Source organism: Rhinatrema bivittatum, chromosome 3 (assembly GCF_901001135.1).
Source record: "Rhinatrema bivittatum chromosome 3, aRhiBiv1.1, whole genome shotgun sequence".
In the NCBI taxonomy this organism is placed as follows: Eukaryota; Metazoa; Chordata; class Amphibia; order Gymnophiona; family Rhinatrematidae; genus Rhinatrema; species Rhinatrema bivittatum.
Genome location: NC_042617.1, coordinates 485,725,466 through 485,746,650, shown reverse-complemented (window position 1 = coordinate 485,746,650; position 21,185 = coordinate 485,725,466). Strand labels below are relative to the sequence as shown.

Genomic DNA, 21,185 nt, shown 5'->3' with positions numbered 1-21,185 from the left:
CATACCACACCAACCAAACCTAGCTCTGGACAGCCTTACAGGAAACTAAAGGTCTAAAATATATAATTCACTGTTTACATAACCACCAGCTCTGATACTGAAGTAGCGTCCTTGGAAAAAAAAAACCAACACAACTTGAAAGACTGTTACACCTAGCAACCAATATTTCAGAAGAGAAATTTTTAATACAAATTGACACGTTCCAGAAACATTCTGAAACTTAATATAAGAGGCCCTGTTTATTTGTAACAGTCTTCTCCCTTTCCTGAGCATGAGAAAAAAAGCTGCTTGTAAAGTAGAGCCCATTTTTTGCTGTGATCAGACGATACATTCCTCCTGCACCCTTACTTTTAAATGAGGTAATTTCCAAAAGATTTCAGCGGTTACATTACAAGTTACTCATGTGAGTAGAAGGTATGCATGCAAGTAGTATTTTGAAGTAGCGTAGCACGAAAATGTTAAATTGGAAAAAAATGTGCAATTTATTGCATTCTGAGGTGGGGGTTGGAAATTCGCACCCAGGTTAGTGTTTTATAAGGGCTCAGACTTGTATGCATGCTATTATACCTGCCAACTGAGTTACGGAACTGAAATCACGCTTGTCTGCAGTTTTTTGGGTTGGAGGTTTAGGTTATGTGGTGGGGGAGTCAGGGTGAAATGCTGGAGGAGCTAAACAAACTGGTGAAAGGTGCTGGTAAACTGGAGCTTACAAGAGCTAACACAAGTATTTTCATCTGCAGAGTACACTACACGCAATACTTTATAAAATACCTGCATCTGTGCATAAGCAGCTTTAATGTGGATAAGTGCAAGGTGATGCATATAGGGAAAAATAACCCATGATATAGTTACACAATGTTAAGTTCCATATTAGGTGCTACCACCCAAGAAAGAGATCTAGGCGTCATAGTGGATAACACATTGAAATCGTCGGTTCAGTGTGCTGCGGCAGTCAAAAAAGCAAACAGAATGTTGGGAATTATTAGAAAGGGAATGGTGAATAAAACGGAAAATGTCATAATGCCTCTGTATCGCTCCATGGTGAGACCGCACCTTGAATACTGTGTACAATTCTGGTCGCCCCATCTCAAAAAAGATATAATTGCGATGGAGAAGGTACAGAGAAGGGCGACCAAAATGATAAGGGGAATGGACCAGCTCCCCTATGAGGAAAGAATAAAGAGGTTAGGACTTTTCAGCTTGGAGAAGAGACAGCTGAGGGGGGATATGATAGAGGTGTTTAAAATCATGAGAGGCCTAGAACGGGTAGATGTGAATCGGTTATTTACTCTTTCAGATAATAGAAGGATTAGGGGCACTCCATGAAGTTAGCATATGGCACATTTAAAACTAATCGGAGAAAGTTCTTTTTCACTCAACGCTCAATTAAACTCTGGAATTTGTTGCCAGAGGATGTGGTTAGAGCAGTTAGTGTAGCTGTGTCTAAAAAAGGATTGGATAAGTTCTTGGAGGAGAAGTCCATTACCTGCTATTAATTAAGTTGACTTAGAAAATAGCCACTGCTATTACTAGCAACAGTAACAAGGAATAGACTTTGGTTTTGAGTACTTGCCAGGTTCTTATGGCCTGGATTGGCCACTGTTGGAAACAGGATGCTGGGCTTGATGGACCCTTGGTCTGACCCAGTATGGCATGTTCTTCTTATGTAATTACATGCATAAGATACAATTGTTTAATGTTTTGCACAGAAAAGATGTGCATGTACTTTTCTAAAATGGGGAGTTGAAAGTATGTGTTTCCCTGCTTTACAGAGTGTGCACATACTGAAACATATGCCTGTACTTTCAGGATGGAGATACGCAGTATTTTATAAACTGTGCGGCTGCTGCTTTCCCCGTGCCTAATTTTCAACTGTTGGGCATTCAGTTGAAAATTGCCCTCATGGTATTTAGAAAAGGACAGTTTGATTTTTAGGAACTAACACAAATAACCTAGGATGTAATTCATACATTTATAGCTCATAATTTTATAATCATGTCCCAACTGCTTTTTAGCCCCACAGCCATGGCAGTTGCAACTCGCCTCCTTCCCCCCAGTCTATCGACAACTCTCCTTCCCCAATACAACTCCCCTTTTTTCCCTGGACTTGCAGAAGAACACAGCACTATTCAAGAAACAAGATCTTTATTGGTAACATAGTAACATAGTAAATGCCAGCAGAAAAAGACCCAAATGGTCCAACCAGTCTGCCCAGCAAGCTTCATTTATTTATACTTTTAATTTATTTATTTTTTTCTGTTAAGGATAATACATACTGCTCCATGCAGGTTACTGCAATGCGGGTTATCCTTTATCTTCATTTCCATCCATTAGCCACTAGGGATCCTCTGTGTTTATCCCAAGCTCTTTTGAATTCCATTACAGTTCTCATCTTAACTACCTTTACCAGGAAGGCATTCCATGCATCCACCATCTTTCTGTGAAGAAATATTTCTTGATGTTGTTCCTGCGTCTACTTCCTTGGATCTTTATATTATGACCCCTAGTTCTACAGCTTTCTTTCCATTGAAAAAGGCTCAGTTCCCATGCATCATTAATATTCTTCAAGTATCTAAATATCTATATCATATCATACCTCTTTCAATGGAGCCAAGCATTCTTCTGGCCTTAGCCCTCATCTTGTCACTTAGGAACAGACTGATAGCATCTGAGATGGAAATTTTATTTAATATTTACAGTATATTCAGTATAATATGCAATGCTCTTTATTACATATGGGCAAAATTGTACCCAAAATTGTACACCACACTTATTGAATACAAGAGCTGCATATGAACTCAGATAATCCCAACACCTAATAGTACAACATATGATGGACTTCCAATTTGCTTCTAATGACCTACAGTTTGTTGTAATTATTCAGAAACCACCACCATGGTTGAGAGGTGATCAACATAATACATTAACATATTTTTGAATAGAAGTGAATCTGCACTGTAAATACTGTACATCCTAAAGGAATGAATTTTGAGATTGAATTGTATTATTTTGCATTATTACATTTCTTGGAATTTTATTTTAATAAAACCAGAAGAAATTGCCATACTGGGTCAGACCAAGGGTCCATCAAGGCCAGCATCCTGTTTCCAACAGTGGCCAATCCAGGCTACAAGTACCTGGCAAGTACCCAAAAACATAGTATATCCCATGCTACTAATGCTAGTAATAGCAGTCAACTTGATTAATAGCAGGTAATGGACTTCTCCAAGAACTTGTCCAAACCTTTTTTAAACCCAGCTATACTAACTGTACTAACCACATCCCCTGGCAACAAATTCCAGAGTTTAATGGTGCATTGAGTGCCTCCTAGTCCTTCTATTATCTGAAAGAGTAAATAATCGATTCACATTTACTTGTTCTAGACCTCTCATGATTTTAAACACCTGTATTATATCCCTCCTCAACTGTCTCTTCTCCAAGCTGAACAGCCCTAACCTCTTTAGTCTTTCTTCATAGAGGAGCTGTTCCAGCCCCTTTATCATTTTGGTCGCCCTTCTCTGTACCTTCTCCATCGCAACTAGAGATGTGAATCGTGTGATCGATCATCTTAACGATCGATTTTGGCCGGGGGATGGGGAGGGAATCGGATCATCGCGGTTTTGTTTTTTTTTAAATCGTGTAAATCGGGGGAGGGCGGGAAAACCGGCACACTAAAACAACCCTAAAACCCACCCTGACCCTTTAAAATAAATCCCCCACCCTCCCGAACCCCCCCAAAATGTCTTAAATTACCTGGGGTCCAGTGGGGGGGTCCCGGTGTGATCTTCCACTCTCGGGCCACGGGTGCGTTATTAGAAATGGCGCCGGCGCTACCTTTGCCCTGTCATATGACAGGGCAAAGGTAGCGCCGGCGCCATTTTGGTTCCTGTCCCCCGACGTCATGAGCGCAGGAGATCGCTCCTGGACCCCCGCTGGACCCCCAGGGACTTTTGGCCAGCTTGGGGGGGGCCTCCTACCCCCACAAGACTTGCCAAAAGTCCAGCGGGAGTCCGGGAGCATCCTCCTGCACTCGAATCGTATTGCCGTATTGCAAAATGGCGCCGGCCATACGGCCATATTGCCGTATTGCAAAATGGCGCTGGCCGTATGGCCGTATGGCCGGCGCCATTTTGCAATATGGCAATACGATTCGAGTGCAGGAGGTCGCTTCCGGACCCCCGCTGGACTTTTGGCAAGTCTTGTGGGGGTCAGGAGGCCCCCCTAAGCTGGCCAAAAGTCCCTGGGGGTCCAGCGGGGGTCCGGGAGCGATCTCCTGCGCTCGTGACATGGGGGGACAGGAACCAAAATGGCGCCAGCGCTACCTTTGCCCTGTCATATGACAGGGCAAAGGTAGCGCCGGCGCCATTTCTATTAACGCACCCGTGGCCCGAGAGTGGAAGATGACACCGGGACCCCCCCACTGGACCCCAGGTAATTTAAGACATTTTGGGGGGGTTCGGGAGGGTGGGGGATTTATTTTAAAGGGTCGGGGTGGTTTTAGGGTTGTTTTAGTGTGCCGGTTTTCCCGCCCTCCCCCTTCCCCTCCCCCCGATTTACGATTTTTGACGATAAATCGGGGGAATTCCTATTGTATATCGCCTCTAACGATTTTTGACGATTTAAAATATATCGGACGATATTTTAAATCGTCAAAAAACGATTCACATCCCTAATCGCAACTATATATTTTTTGAGATGCGGCGACCAGAACTATACACAATATTCACCATGGAGCGTTACAGAGGTAATATGACATTTTCAGTTTTATTCACCATTCCCTTCCTAATAATTCCTAACATTCTGTTTGCTTTTTTGACTGCCACAGCACACTGAGCTGACGATTTCAATGTATTATCCACTATGACACCTAGATCTCTTTCCTGGGTGGTAGCTTCTAATATGGAACCTAACATCGTGTAACTACTGTATAGGTTATTTTTCCCTATATACATCATCTTGCACTTGTCCACATTAAATTTCATCTGCCATTTGGATGCCCAATTTTCCAGTCTCACAAGGTCCTCTGCAATTTATCACAATCTGCTTATGATTTAACTACTCTGAATAATGTTGTATCATCTGCAAATTTGATTACCTCACTCGTCATATTAATTTCCAGATCATTTATAAATATAATTGAAAAGCATGGGTCCCAGTACAGATCTCTGAGGCACTCCACTGCCCACTCCCTCCACTGAGAAAACTGTCCATTTAATCCTACTCTCTGTTTCCTGTCTTTTAACCAGTTTGTAATCCCCGAAAGGACATCGCCACCTATCCCATGACTTTTTACTTTTCTTAAAAGCCTCTCATGAGGAACTTAGTTTGTCAAATGCCTTCTGAAAATCCAAATGCACTACATCTACTGGTTTACCTTTACCTACATGTTTATTAACCCCTTCAAAAAAGTGAGGCAGAATATCATTTACATTGCTTGGTTATAAGGCATTCTCATTATTTGCAATGAGCTATTCCAACAGATAGAAGCTCTTTTAACTTCTAACAGTGTGATGGATTGCTAATGATACTACACGTTTTAATGACTCTTTTGCAGAAATTGATTTGTATATTAAGATCCTAGCATACCTTAATATTTTACAATCTTGAGTTAGAGTATTTGTTTTCTCCCAATAAGTGATGAAAAGTTTAACAAGAGGAGTTGATTTGTACACTGCAGTGCTAGCGGCATTGTACAAATCTACTCCTTTTCATCACTTATAAGGATGTCAATTTTATTATGAATAGCTATGAATGTGTCTGTAACAACACCCTCCCTAACCCCAACCCACCTCCAGAAAACCCACCCTGATTCAAAGTGCCCCTCTACAGTGGTAACTATATACAGTGTCAGAGTGACCCTATACAGTCAGAGTCGGATTTCCCATAAGGCCAACCTAGGCCATGGCCTAGGGTGCAGCAGTCAGGGGGGTGTGTATACAGTAGAAATAACAATCAAACATTTACAAATTTTTCAGTATTATTTTGAAAAGGCCATATAAAATGCTGTTTTTTAAATTTACATCCATAAACTTTAAATAAATTGAGTGGTACATTTACGTTGCCCAGCTCTACAGTTTGTACTGTCTTGCTCAGTCACAGGCAAAAAGCATTTGATATTTCTCTCTGTTACAGGAAAATTCCAGATTTAGTGTTGCAATAGTGATTCCAAGTGATTCATTACGCTCATATCGCTTGCCTTCTACATATCTACCGATAATAGGTATGTAAAATATATTGTTACTACTTTTATATACTGTTTTGTTAACTCAGGGCTGAAAGCCGTATGCTGAAAAAGTTGGCGGGGGTGTTCGCCAAATTATTGTTGGAGCTTGCGTTGGCCTCGAGCTCGGGAAGCTCAAGGCTTGGGACTCCTGTTGCGCTGATGATGGGACGGAGCGCAACCTAGGGTTCTCCAGGATGGAACAAGGACAATGTGTGCCCTTGTGGTGAAGACAGTTCAAGTCCTCGAATCCTCTGCTGACCTGCATGCCCATGAGACCACCAACGCAATGGTGGTGTCTGAATGGTCCTCCAACCGTTCCAAGCCCTTTTGGATCTGCCACAGGATATAGCAGAGACTGCAGGTCAGACAGAGGTCATGGTGGAAGAAGGTCGTAGGCATTGGAGCTTGGGTTGAAAGACAGGAAACAAGAGGGATGAGCAAGACCCTCAGGCGCCCTACACAGGGCTGGTCACGGACGACACTGTCCCCTTCATGCCCTACACAGCTGGATGGCTGGTCGCGGACCACGAGGAGATCGAGACAGGCTCAGGAAGGCTCATAGCGCAGAGTAGTGGAAACCCCTTGGATCCTCCAGAGTCGGAACTTGGGAACCAGATAAAACCTTGGAGCTTGGAAACTCAGAGTAAAAGCAGGGAATCTCTGGAGGCACGGGTCCCACTGGACCTGGAGCATCAGGACCGGGAACATGACGGGACTTGAGACATCAGGACATCAAGACATCAGAGAGCATCAAGACATCAGGGAACATCAGGACATCACGGAATTTGGAAACATCACGAAATGTCAGGAACATCAAGAAGACCACGGAGATACGAAGACAAAGGATACACGGACATCCTAGGACAAAATCAGGATGCCAGGAAGGAGCTGGAAACAAGGAGTCCTTGGGGGATGTAGTCCAGGAGGACTAGCTCCTTGCCAAAGCAAGGACTGACTGACAGAGAAGCCCTTTTATAGGGCAGGAAGCAGGCAACTCCCTGGGAGGTGTTCAGATGGGCCACACCTGGCTGGCCCTTTAAATCCAGCAAGAAGCCGCAGACCTGCCCCTTAGGAAAGAAGGGGCAGGACCCTGGACAGCGGCCATGCTGCCGCCGCAACGCTGAGCCAGAGAGGAGATGGAGCAGGCCTCAGGGCAGGCCCGACGAGGGAGCGGTGGCGCCCAAGCCACAAGCAGGCTCCAGAAGCGGCTCCTCTGCCACAGGAAACCTCGCGGATGTGGCCCCATGCCACGGGAGAAGATGGCAGTGCCGGCGGCCCCCAGGCCACAAAGGAAGGCCTGACAGGGCTCCCGCCGTGCCGGCAAGATGGCGGCCGGGCCGCAAGATCCCGACATCGGCGGCTCCTGCCACGGGCAGGAGAATGCAGACTGCGGCTTTAACGGGCCGCGGGTTGGCAGCGACAACAGCGGTCCCGCTGCAGAGGTAAGAGGCGGCTCGTGGCTCTGGCCACAGCCGCATTGCAACAATTATAAGGGGGCTGTGATTTTTATTACAAAACATGAAACATACACAACTTATGGCTTGTTTATGCAGCATCATTTAATGTGGTGTAATGTAAGTTTGACACAAAATGCAAAACATTTCAATAAAATTCTATAATATCAGATGAGAATCGATGTAAATCTTCTGCATTTTATGACAATTTTATTCGTTGTTTTTTGTATTGAATACGCCATCTGGGTGAATAATTTGAACTAACCAAAGAAGTAGTCGTCGTACCTCATATGGGTTATATAGGCAGACATTTGCATTTTGTGGGCTGGCCCGACTCGAACCCGTGGGCCGGGTCAGGTTCAAAATATTTCAGCGCGGGTCGGGTCGGACAGAAGAACATCCGCGGGGCGATGCGGGTCCCGCGGGCTGAAAAACATTTTACTGGTTTTGATCTGTTTTATTTTGCTTCTGGGTTCACTCGTCGCAAGTTTAAATACGTTTCGAATAACTGGCAGGGAGTAGTTACAGGATATTTCATACATTCTCTCTCTCTCTCCTTCTCCTTTCTGATTCCTGCTCACGAGGAGCAGTAGCAAAGTTACGCACATGTTGCCTTTGCAAGATTTGTGGTTATGTGTGTCATTCCCTGTCCCTTTTCTCCATCCTTCCTGGCTTTTTAAAATTTGCACATGTATGTGGCAGTTTTTGTGCAAGCAACGCTTTTAAAATCTACCTCTATTTGTTTCATGAATGTTATAAGCAAAACAAATAAAACTTCTAAAGGGAAAGCTAAAATCCAGAGATGTATGTGAAACAAAATAATTAGCTTTCCCTGTCATGACCATTATAGTTTATTCAGTTTGGAATTTCAAATATATGGTAGCAATTATGGTAATGGTGTTCTCTACAATTACATTTTTATATGTTGGTCACTTCATACATACATTGATTAACCTCTGATGATCTGTCTTGGTCCATCATTTTTTGTTTTGACACATGCTGCAGTAGCAATCTCAAGCCACTAGAGTAAACAAGCCATAGTTCTCTATGGGCCCGGTTTATTATGCTTTTCCCATAGTCAGTGATACAGACTGTGAAAATCAGGCCCTACGGTCTTGCTAAAGGAAAATAAACATAGCAAGACAACAAAATGCAGATATGAGTAGTTTTTCTTTCTGTTGTGCAGATGTAAGTAAGTTAACTAAAATACAGTTATTGTATAGGCATAATCTTTTCAGTTTTTTCTCTATCAATTCATACACAGTTAACCTGAAATCCTAGTTTTACTTGAGCAATGAGGAAATAATAGGGTGGATTCAAACAGGAACCCTAGCAAAGTTGTGCTTTGCTTTTAACAATACAAACTTCCTCTAATTGTCCAGCAGCGGAGATGGAATTCCCAGAACTGTCATTAAAGTATATGGAATGTGTCACTTTTAAACCCCTTTGAGAAGTATAGTCATACCTTTTTTAAAAGAAAGTAAGCATATCAAAATTTTAGGAACTCAACCTGGGAAAATGACATATTTAATAAATAAAACAATAGGAAATCAGATTAGTTGTTTTCTTTCTTTCTTGCGTGCTTTACATTTATTTATTAATTACTTTCCTGATCGATTCTTCCAAAGCAATGTTATATTCACAGCTGCATTTCCTGTGGCATCTCACTGGTAGATTTTGAGCCAAGTTAGAAAATTATGCCACAAAGTTTCTTAAATTTTGCAGTAACTATGTGGTAAATTTATGAGGCAGATCCTCAGTCTGGTGTTTTATCCTTAACTAGGGGTGCCAAGGGTCTGGATTTGGGTCCAGATGGGAAGGAAGAATTATCTTCCAGGACCCTGGGGGTAATCACTCTCTGGCTTACTCACGGTTCACATTCTAGATAGAAAATCTCACCAAGGGGCAATATTGTCCAGGAAAGGAACAAGGAAACAAACTGAGCAGAAGAAGCAGAAAATAAGACTCAACCCAGTGTCCATCCATTCAGACCTTGCACTGGAATCAGCAGGAAAAAATTCAAAAGGCGTCCAGAAGTGGTGTTCAACCTTAATCCTTTACTGCAAATTAAAGAACAGGGCCCAGGCCAAACCACAAAAATTGAAAATCAGCATACAGCAAATAACCAAAATAAAACATAGGGTTTCCTTGTCCATGGTGAACCTTCTCCTCATTCGCCTATCTCTTGCACCTTCATTCTCAGCCAATATATCCTTGCCAGTGGGGCAGGACAACTAGAGTGCGCTTTCTAGCATCAACCAATCTGTTGGAAAAATATCCTCATCCAAAAATATCAAAAAAGGGTTTAAAACTTCCCAAAACCTTAAACTGTAATCCAATTTTCCAATGTTGAGGCTCTTGATTCTCTCTTCAAAGTCTATCATTCTCTCTCCACCTTGCTTGTTTGTTCACTTGGGCAAAAAGATTTCCAATCCCAGACCTCAAGGAGATAGGGGGTCAACCCTTCCCTTCAAACCAGAAGTAAAAAAATCACGAAAATTCAAATACTTCTCCTCAGTAGAGACTCTAGATGAATCTCAAAAACAGCTCTATCTCACCTCTGCTCTGAGTTCAAGCGGTGAACTCCAGATCCTTCTCCTTTCTGTTGAGATCCCGGGATCGATCTCTAACTTCTTCCTCCTAGCTTCTTCAGCCGTGCCTGACCCTCTGACTATTGAGTACGCTTCAAGGGATTTTATGCCCCCTTGAAGCCTATCCCCCCCCCCCCAAAAAAAAAAAAGAAAATGTGGGATTTTGGCAATGGGAGGATTCAAAATGCAAACTCACTCCTGCTGTCCATGGCAGGAAAAATCTGGGGATTATGTTTAGTGATGGACAAAGACCCTGTCACATTTACATAAACAAATTGTTTTGCATATTAAGTAATATACATTTTTTGTTCAAATAAAATTAAAGTAGCCTTCAACTTTGCTTTGTGTCTTCTTTAGGGAATTTTTTTAAGTGGGGGATCTCAGGTATCAATGTGGGAGACAACATGAAGTGGAGATCTCTTTCATGGGGAGAAGAGAGGGAGGGAGGGAGAATCAGGTATATAAAGAGGAGAGGAGAGGGAAGGCAGGTCAGGGATGGGGAGAAGAGAAAGGACAGGGGATAGGGAGGCAGGATGAAAGGATTGATCAGGAGGGAAGATGAGGGTGGGAGATGGGGAGAGGGCATGCAGAGAATTTGGGATCTTGAGGGGGTATAGTCATACCTTTTTTGGCGGAGGGATATGGAGGGGAAGTGTGTGTCTCCCAGCTTTGACCCTGCTTCCTCCTCTCAACCCTGCCTCTGTTCATCCCCATCCCCTCTCTGTCCCCCTTTCTCTCCCTTCCTCTCTCCGTCCCGGCTCCCCTTTCTCTCCCCATCCCATGTGCCCTCTCTCACATCTAAGTGTAAATATGCACATGGGCACAGACACACACACATGCCCTCTTTCATACATCTCCTGATCTCCTCTTCATTAAAGCACAATTTCCAAACCCTTGACCATTTTCCCTATTTTTTTCATGCCCCTTTTCATTTTTTTCCACCCCTTCTGGTGTATCTAGCTTGGTATAGATTTTTGAATCATCTACAAATGAGCATATTTTCCCCCCCAGGCTCCTCCGCGATGCTATTATATCAGGTATTGAAAGGAACTGGCCCTACCACAAGGGTCATGTGGACTTCATGGGACTGGACTTCATTGTCCATTGCTCTCTGAATTCTGTTGCTCAGCTGGTTCCTCACTCACAGCTTTCTGTTCTATTCCCATACTTGCTAGTTTGCTTTCAGTCTCCTATACGGAGCAGTGTCCACAGCCTTACTGAAATTCAACTGGCAATAATCACTGTACCTCCCTGATCCACCACTTTTGTCATCTCAGTTAAGAACCCAGTTAAGTTTGCCTGCCATGATCTTCCTTTTATTAAAAAAAAAAATGTTGCCTGTGCTCCTGTAATCTACTTATTTCAAGGTGCTGCACAATCTTTTTCTTTCGTAGTGTTTCTATCGCCTTGCCTTCTATCAAAGGTTAGACTGACAGCTCTATAATTGCCTGTCTCCTCCTCGTTCCCACTTTTGTGTAATGGGGCTACATCTGCTTTCCTCTGGTCCCCCAGAATCCCCCATGTCTCCAGTAACAAGTTGAGCAGAACCATGAGGGGTGGCGTCAACATTTTTGGTATCCTGGCAAGTAATCCATTGTAGGAGCATGCATTCATTTTCAAATGAAAAACGTAACAAAAAAATTTTTCATTTCATTTGAAAACAAAATTTAAAAAAATAAAGCCAATGTTGAGGCTTTCCATTGACTTTTTTTTTTTTTATCTAAGTCAGGGAAAAAACTTAACAGCTGATACTTTTAAATTTACCTCATTTCCCTTGGCCTTCCTGCAGGCACTGGCAGTAGCTTACCCCATCTGTGGGTCATAGCAATCCAAATGGGATAGGAGTGGTACTGGGTAGCCTGTAGGCTGGTGCTATTTTCTTTAACAGCTATGTCTTGTCAGGCTCTACAGCATAGGGCCTTAAAACAAAATGGCCTTTGGGTCCTAAGGAAGACACCATTTTATTGTACAGCTATAAATAATTTGGCAGTATAGCAGAATGGTGCTGGAAACTTGGCCAGATGACACTATTTAGAAACTAGGGCCCGACATGGAGGCATCAGTCTTATCCCCTTTGCATGGCCACAACCCATGGATGAGAATGATAGACTTTTTTTTCATATCTGGTACTGGTCTGACCCAATCTCGTGGTTTAGGGTCAGAACCAGGTGTATGCAGAGGAGACACCCCCCCCCGCCGGCACAGCTCCAGAAGAAAGATTTACTGTGAAACAGAAATGGCTCAGAAATCTTCTGTGGCGGGATGCAAGGATTCCTGACTTGGCAGAGGGAACAGAAAAACAATAAACATGTACCGAGTTGCATGGTTCTGTACATAGGGACTGTGCTGGTGTAACCAGACGCAATAGGTAGGGAGGAAGATGGACACTCAGCTCACTAATACAGGTTGCAGCCTATCTAGGTAATCTTACAGTCCCACCCCCTTCCCTTACAGGGTCAGCTGACATGACCGGGGAATGTCAGTCCCTGGCTGTCTGGCCTGGAGGCTGACCTTTCACATTGCTTAGGGTGATTCTTGTGAACCGGGGAGACAGCTAACAAGAAATTTTAAATAATAGTATCAGTCCTCCCACAGATGTGGGGAGGACGGGGGATGGCAAAGGCCTGGAGTTTTATTTTTCTTATTGTGGCAGCACAGGGGAGGCTTGACTGTTTTTACCTTTTGTTTTGTTTTATTCTATTTTTTTTCCTTTCAATTTTGAGTTCCTTATTTAGTAAGCAAACTTATCCAGATAAAATTTGCCTGTAGAATTTAGCCAAATATTCAACAGGCCAAGTCTCCTGCTGAATACACTTGGCTATATTTACCTGGGTAAAGCTATCTGGGTAACTTTGCCTCTGGCTGGTTTTCTGAAAATAGATTTAAAGCTACAACTTACACAAGTTGTGGAGCAGCCACAGAGGAGTTTCTCTCCCTCCTAATCCCCCAAAATAATGTGTTGCCGCCCCCGACTAGCCCACCCCCTTTCCAAACCCCAGAACTAAATCAGCTCTAGCCAGGAAGGGTGGCCTGAGCCAGCCCATTCTTTCCTGATCCTCAGAAATAAATTAGCTGTAGTATGCCCAAACCAGCCTACGCCGTCCTGCTCCCCTACTCTGCCTCACACACACTTGAACCTCCCACTCCCAAACCCAATGCCACAAAAATGTCAGCATAAGTCAAAAGGAAAAGAAGAGATTTCTTTCTTTGGAGGATCAGAAGGGAGAGAAATTCCTCTATGACTGCTCTGCTGCTGGTATAAGTTGTGTGTTTTTATTTTGGGTGGTTATCCGGCTAACTTTTAGGACTTTTTTTTTTTTTGCCATTCAGAGTTGGGTAACTTTGTAAAATTAGCTCTGTAATTAAAACTGAGAAGGAAAGACATGGACATGAATCACATTTAACATCTAACATTGATAACAAACTATGTTACCGAACCTTATGGCACCTATGTAAACGGACAAATTGTAGTATGATTACTTTTATGTGCCTTAATGTAAACCGTTGTGATGGTCCCCACCAAACGACGGTATAGAAAAGACTTAAATAAAAATTAAAATAAAATAAAAATAACTTTTGCCATCCAACGCTGGTATTCAGTACTAGCCGGGTAAATTTCAGCCCTGCACCTGCAATGCTCCCACTCTGCCCCTTTTCATCCTGCTAAGGTTTAGCTGGGTTATGACTTAACTGTTAAAACTAAACCATTCAGCAGGGGAAGATATTTAACACTGGGGGTTGTCTGGCTAAATCCTGCACTTAGCAAGAAAAACTCTTTGAATATGGACCTTATGTTTATTGCATTTCAACTAAATGAAAAGAAATAAACATAAAACAAATGAAAAACAAAGGAAAAAACAAAACTAAAAACTGAACTGAAACCACATTTTTTTGTGTGCACATCTCTTTTCCATTGGGCCTTATCTTCTTTTATTTGTATAAATACTCCATATACTTTCTCTTCTGTAAATATGTTTGACCATTTCACAATCATTTATAATATTTATTCCCTCTGCCCGTTCCCTCTGCTCGTTCCCTTCTCTCATTCCTTGTAAATACCTCCCTCATATACAGTTAATCAATACTATATCTTGTATCCTGTTGTTACATATTGTTATCTGATTTTTGTAAAGCTTCTTGCTGTATTAAGTTAACTGTAAACCGAGATGATGTTCCCAACGTATCTCGGTATATAAAAATGCTTAAATATAATAAATAAATAAATGTATGCAACTGGGATTCATGTCCTATTGGGGAACTGACTCTGCATTCCAGTCCACTGCTGAGGTCTACATATTTCTGGGGGACCCAACTCCAAATTAAGATCAGTCACTGGGATCTGTATCCTCCTGTGGTGCCCAACATCACCTCCCAGTCAGCCACTGGTGACCCAGTCCAGTCCTCCTGGGGAGACCCAGCTTGGACTCTGCATAGTCAATGTATTGAGGTTTTCTTCCTCAGTGGAAGAGGGTTTCCTTTACTTAGTTTATAGCTCAACTAAGCTCATGTCTTGCTCATTGTTCAGTGATTATAGCTCTTAGTGATTCCCTTTCTCAGCTAAGCCCATAACCAGTTATTTCCTTTTACCTAGCCTGGAGGGACTACTTCCTCTCATCCACAAAGGTAAGATCTAGGAAGGATTATGGGAAGAAAATAAGTGCAAACACCTCTATCCTGCCTTTTTTTTTTCTACTGTGAAAATCCAGTACCAAAGGGTTCTAATCTACTTTGTGTTCAGGGTGAGGATCTGTTTGATTGATAAAACTGTCATTCAGTCCATTTCAACACAAATCTCCCTTTTAGTCAAAGTTCTACAATTTAGAACTTTGCCATTATTTGTTTATGAAATAATATTTCAGTATAAGTCATCAGCAACAGCCAGAGGGTTGTTACATGCAAATCCCCTAACCTGAAACTCTGACTCATCTCTTCAATAGAGGTTTAATCACCTTCATAGCTGGGGTATGGCAACCTTTACTATCTTGCTACACCAGACTGGCAGCTCACATTACATTGTCTCTTCCTGGTGCAGTTCATTTCAATGGCAGCAATGCTCTTTCTGCCCTCCCCAGGAGGGAGGTTCATACAGGAAGCGCCCCAAGAAAAGGAGTTATATTTATCTAAAGAATGTTTTATCTCCTTCCTTTATTGATTGGTTAGTTATATCCTCTGTTTGTGCCTTAGCTTGTCTAACTGTTCTTCTTGTTTCCCTTTGTTTTTCCTAATAATTTCCCCTATTCTTCTCTGTATAAATTTTTGTATTTTATAAATGCTAATCTATTTGCTTTTAGCATTTCCTTTTCCTTTTAAAAGAGCTACTACTACTACTACTTATCATTGCTAAAGCACCACTACCCAAACAAGGCATTGTTTTATTTTATTTTTTATTTATTTATTTGTGTTTTTCTATACCGGCATTCACGGAAATTCGTATCATGTCGGTTTACATAAAACAAGGGGTGGGCAATACATTATAACGTACATAACTAAAACATAAGAGTATATATTACAAAAGTATAACAAGTGCAGGAAGAAAAAGTTACAATAAAACAGGGGTTATTCTAACTGGGATTAGAGTTAGAGGAAAGATAAAAGTTTAACAAGAAGTAAAACATTGTAATGATTGGTTGGTAGAGTCTGTTTCAGTTTAATAGAAAATGTTCAGTATTGCTGCATTTGATGGAAGTGAATGGAAGTGAATCATTAAGGGTCCGGAATGCTTTCATGAACAGCCATGTTTTCAGTCTCTTCCTGAAGGTTGGAAGACATGGTTCCTGTCTTAGTTCTAAGGGGATTGAGTTCCATAGTGGGGGACCTGCTGTGGAGAAGGCCCAATCTCTCAATGTTATATGTTGGGTGGTATTGTTGTGTGGTACCTGTAGATATTCTCTATATGCTTCTCTGATGGGTCTGTTGGAAGAGTGTTTTTTGAGAGCTATTTGTAGATGGAGTGGAGCCAGTCCATGGATATTCTTGTAGATTGTGGTGAGGGACTTATGAATTATTCTGTAGTGGATTGGTAACCAGTGAAGGTCTTTAAGGACTGGTGTAATGTGATCTCTTCTCCTTTTGTTTGTTAGAATTCTTGCTGCCGTGTTCTGTATCAATTGGAGAGGTTTAGTATGTGATGCTGGGAGGCCTAGTAGGATCGAGTTGCAGTAATCAATTTTCGCATATATTATTTCTTGGAGCACTGTTCTATAATCATGGAAGTGAAATAGGGGTTTTATTCTTTTTAATACGTGCAATTTGTGGAAGCCGTCTTTGGTTGTTTGGTTGATAAACAATTTTAAATTTAGCCTGTTGTCTATAGAGACTCCTAAATCTCTTACTTTTGGGGTTTGCAAGTTGGCTGGCGGGTTTGTAGTGATTTTGCAATTATCTGGAGAGATTAGCATGAATTCGCTTTTTGATTGGTTTAGAATTAGATTTAAGCTGGATAAGAGATCGTTAATTTCTTGAAAACAATTTTCCCAAAGTTCTAGAGCTTTAGTGATGGATTCTTTGATGGGGATCACAATCTGGACATCGTCGGCAAATATGAAGTGTTTTAGGTTCAATTTGTTTAGCAGTTGGCAAAGCGGGAGAAGGTATAAGTTGAAAAGTGTTGGTGAGAGAGAGGAACCCTGAGGAACTCCTTGTGAAGATGGGTATCTGGGGGATTCTTTGTTGTGGATTTGTACATAAACACATAAGAGACGGATTGTTGTGGATTGTACATAAACACATAAGAGATGGGACATTCTCCATGGAACTTACATTCTAGCCAAGACAGACATGCATGCATGACAAACACAAGTCTATGGGAAGAGTGTTTATTGCAAAGATGTTTTATGGATTTAAAAGCAGCATGAAAAAGGTGCGTTTTTAAACTGGATTTGAATACTGCCAGAAAGGGAGCATGTCATACCGACTCTAAAGTCTACTCCAGGAACATGCTGCAGCAAGATGGAAAGTGTAGAGAAACTTGTTGTTCTATTTTTTTTTCTTTTGTCTTTGCTAATCTATCCCAGTGTTTCCTAATCCTCCCTCTCCTGTGAACCCCCTCCACACGCTTCCTTCCAAACACCCTTCTTTTAATAACTCCTTTGCAGCCTCACTCTTTCTCTATTTTGCCAGTGATGCTTGTATCTACTCAACCTTACGCACCCCACCCCAATGAGGCTTTGATCAACTCACCCTTCCCTCTCTTCCCCAGTAGCTAAATTACCTTCCTGCCCTCTCCCTGGTAAAGTTTAACCTGTTTCCCCTTCCTCCAGCACAGTGGCCCTTCTTCTGCACCTTCATCACCTGTGGGTTCCTATCGTTGATGTTTCTTTTCTTCTTTGTTCATGCTCAGCCTTTTCTGATGCCATTGCTCCTCCTGTTCATCCTTGCTGACCCTCCCATAATAACAATCATCCTCACCATGGGTGAGTTACATTTTGGGGGCAATTTTAAAAAATGCACATAGGGGGGTTGTAATGAAACCTCCATGTGCACTTTTTCTTCCATGTCCCTTTTCAACATGCATAACGGGAGGGCAATTTTCAGTTGGGCCAATCCAGCCAGGTTAATCCTTATTAATGTGGCTAGATGCTTTTAAAGACTGTCAGGGTGTTGAAGTGGTGAAAGAGGAGAGGGAAAGGAGCTCTCCTGCCTTCGGAAGCTTAAAATTTGCAACACCCATGGCAATCAATTTTTATTTGTTTCTTATATGTTTCAGATTGAACAATTTATAAGACAAATAGTAAATTTGTGGAGGTCAATGTTCAAAAGCCATTTACATGGATAACTCACAAGTTAATCGTCTAAAGCCTAAATTCACAAAGCTGCAATACGACTATAAATTGTGATAAATTCTGTATATTGCACAAAATATGGCCATATTTTGGCGATATCGCATGATATTCATGATATTGCGTGATTTCTCAGCCTAAAATCCTCCCCTATTATAATGTGCCGCTTTACATGGCATTTGGATGCTTGAATTTTACAGATGCATGCAAAGTAGCTCATCCATACCTACTCCTATGCAAATGTAATAATGCTGCTGACTGACTTAAAAAAAAATTAGCCCCATTATTTGATCATGTTTGAGGGAGGTCTTGTTATTTTAAGACACAAGCACAAGTCCCCTGTGATCCTGCAGTAAAATGTAAAGGGCCAAGTGGATCCCAAACCATAGCAAATGTCCCTTGGGGTCGTTTGTGATCCCTGCTGCCTGTAGAGGCCACCAAAATTAAAACATCAAAGTTCATGAAAATGCTCAATACCCTGCCCCCCCCCTTCTCACCCATCTTCCCTAGTTATCAAAATCACTCCACCACCCCCACCTCCCTCCCTTCCAATAAGCTCACCTTCTCCCGAGTCAAAATTTAAAAAGTTCCCTGGGGTCTAGTGGCCCCCTGCCATTCCCCCATACCAACCAGACCCCCCCCCCGGTGGTCTGTAGAAAATGATCCTACTCCTCCACCCCACCCCTGTATAATGCTTCCAGCACAGCCTCTAACAGAGCAGCGCTGGAAGTGCCAGGAGCAGGGAAATATGTACCTCACTCCCACCAGAGCATTATAAGGTATCAGAGGGTCCGGGGGTGGGGAACAACAGAGCACATGGGGACTGTGGATAGGTGGGTGATCTGTTGCAGCCCGATGTTAGTTTTTGACAAGAACAGATGAAGGGGGGAGGCTTGAACTGTGAGCCTTGGGACATTCATTTCATATTTAGGGGGCCTGGGTGGGGGAGATGCATGGCCTGACGGGGCCATATGAAATTTTGTGGGAGAAGGAGGGGATTGGGCCACAAGCCCTTTTACATTTTTATATTTTTGTTTATAAACAGCACTACTTACCCACACATCAAATAAATGTTCCAATTAGGGACAGGAAAATGCAACCTCATGAGATAAGAACCTTCACAACTCTATTGAAGAAATTCAAGGTGATACCCAAGTCATTGTAATTTCTACTCTGTCAGCTTATTTAATGAACCAGCAAGTATTAGTCTGCTGTGGGTCCACAAGTGTAGAGTAATTCATTTAGGGCACAGAAAGAGCAAGGTACAGTCTATTTTGAATGGGGTAGTTCTTGCTAACATTGTCCAGGAAAAAGACCTGGATATATTAATTGATAACAAGCTGGGAATATGTGCACAAACCCAAACAGCAGCAGTCAAAACTGGGAGCATGCTAGCATGAATTGAGGATGCATGGGTAGATGAAAAATGAGGACATTTAATTACACTACACAAATTTATCAATGCACCCTGCAGCTACAAAAAAACCGGACATTTTTTGAGATGAAAGAGCACCAGATTTTACCACCTTCATGAATGGATTCTTTACTCAAAAAGTGTTGAAATTATGGGACATTTTTCTAGTAGTAGTTCAGGGTTACGGCACTAACTCAGTTAAAAAATAAATTGGAAAAGGTTTTAGAGGAAAATGATTTTGGTGGATATCCTCTAGCTCCATGCAGAAAGGTAAATTTGATCCAGCAATTGAGAGAAGATTACCATATTTGTGGTTGGGAAAGAATTCTTTGCATTGCTGGAAAAGTGGCTATAGACACACAGTGATTCTTCACTTTCCTTTGGATCACTATGCAGATAGTGGTGTTAGGTACTCAGAAGAAAATAGTACATGATAAATCTCTGGTTTTCTTTTGTCCTAATCAACTATGTAACTGTAACAAATTACCAAGGAGTTATCTCCTCCATTGAGACAATTGGAGCCATAGCAACCAATAGGACAACACAAGGAACATGCATGCTCTTTGCTTGACCGTTAAAAATATTCTCATTTGCCCTGGCAAATGAGAATATTCTGCAAACATCCTTCTCTAGGAACAACTAAAAAGCAGAACTGTCAAAGTTCTTCTGTCACTTTAGTGATAGCTCTGGGTATTGGATCAAAACTTCCACACCTAACCTGCTCTGTGGAATGCAAGACTGGTGCAAGAGTATTTGGTGCTCTAGACAAACCTTTGGTTACGCACCTCCCTCCCTTAACTTACCTACTGATGGCAGCTCTAGCACAGTGCTGCCTTCTACCAGCAGCAGTGGTTCCAGCACAGAGCTCCCTTCTTTGGCTGTGTTGGTTCTAGTGCAGCACCTACTCCGCCTCCTCTGAATGTCGCACTGGTGGGATTTTGCCACCCACCAAACTTTTGGCACTCTAGACAACAGCCTAGTTTGCTTAATGGAAGCAACGGCCCTGGTAGGATGTCAGTACTTAGGAGCTTACCTTCATACGATGCTGTACGTGGTACGGCTATCGTGACTGTAAGCCTATATCAGGGCTTTAAAAATCATTAGGTACCCCAGTGTTGAATGAGAACTCTTAAAGTGTTCACTGTCCACTTTGGAATTATATTATTGCTTTGATGATAACATAAATGCCGCTCTGATAATCACTTATCTTTGGCTTGTGGTCGGTCTTGCTTCAGCCGACATCCAGATGTTTTGGAGACTGGCTCCTTCTTCAAGGACTGGTTGTTTACAAGAGAGACCCGTGGAACACTAATAGAGTATGCAAATAGACATCTTTCAGTTATTGAAAAAAAACACTTAACTTAGGCTATATAAGAAAAGATACATACTTGGTTGTTGTGGCAGTAATGATTCATCAATTGTGGACTTGTTCAATTGTGTGGCGGTCCGTGAAGCTCTGCTGTAAAAAACGGGGTAACCAGACGAATGCTGACTCTGGTTTATCCTCTAGAATTGCTGTGACAAATGCCTCTTTAACATAATAAACATCTTGGCGTTTTAAATTGAATTCAAAATTGCAGCTTATTTGTTTGTTTAAAATGTTTTTGAAAAGGCTAATTAATGCTTTTATGAGGGGTTCTAATATTTTGACAAAATTGCCTTCGAACAAACAAATAAGAGATAGAGGTGCTGTCTTTTTAAGAAACAATTATAGCTGCGATGTGA

The 21,185-nt window shown here is 42.0% G+C and overlaps 1 protein-coding gene across 1 annotated transcript in view; it reads right to left on the bottom strand.

Annotated features, from left to right (window-relative positions):
• The window catches only part of LOC115088626 (adhesion G protein-coupled receptor F5-like), a 207,810-nt gene that overhangs the window by 174,752 nt on the left and 11,873 nt on the right, over positions 1–21,185 (bottom strand). The window lies entirely within an intron of this gene.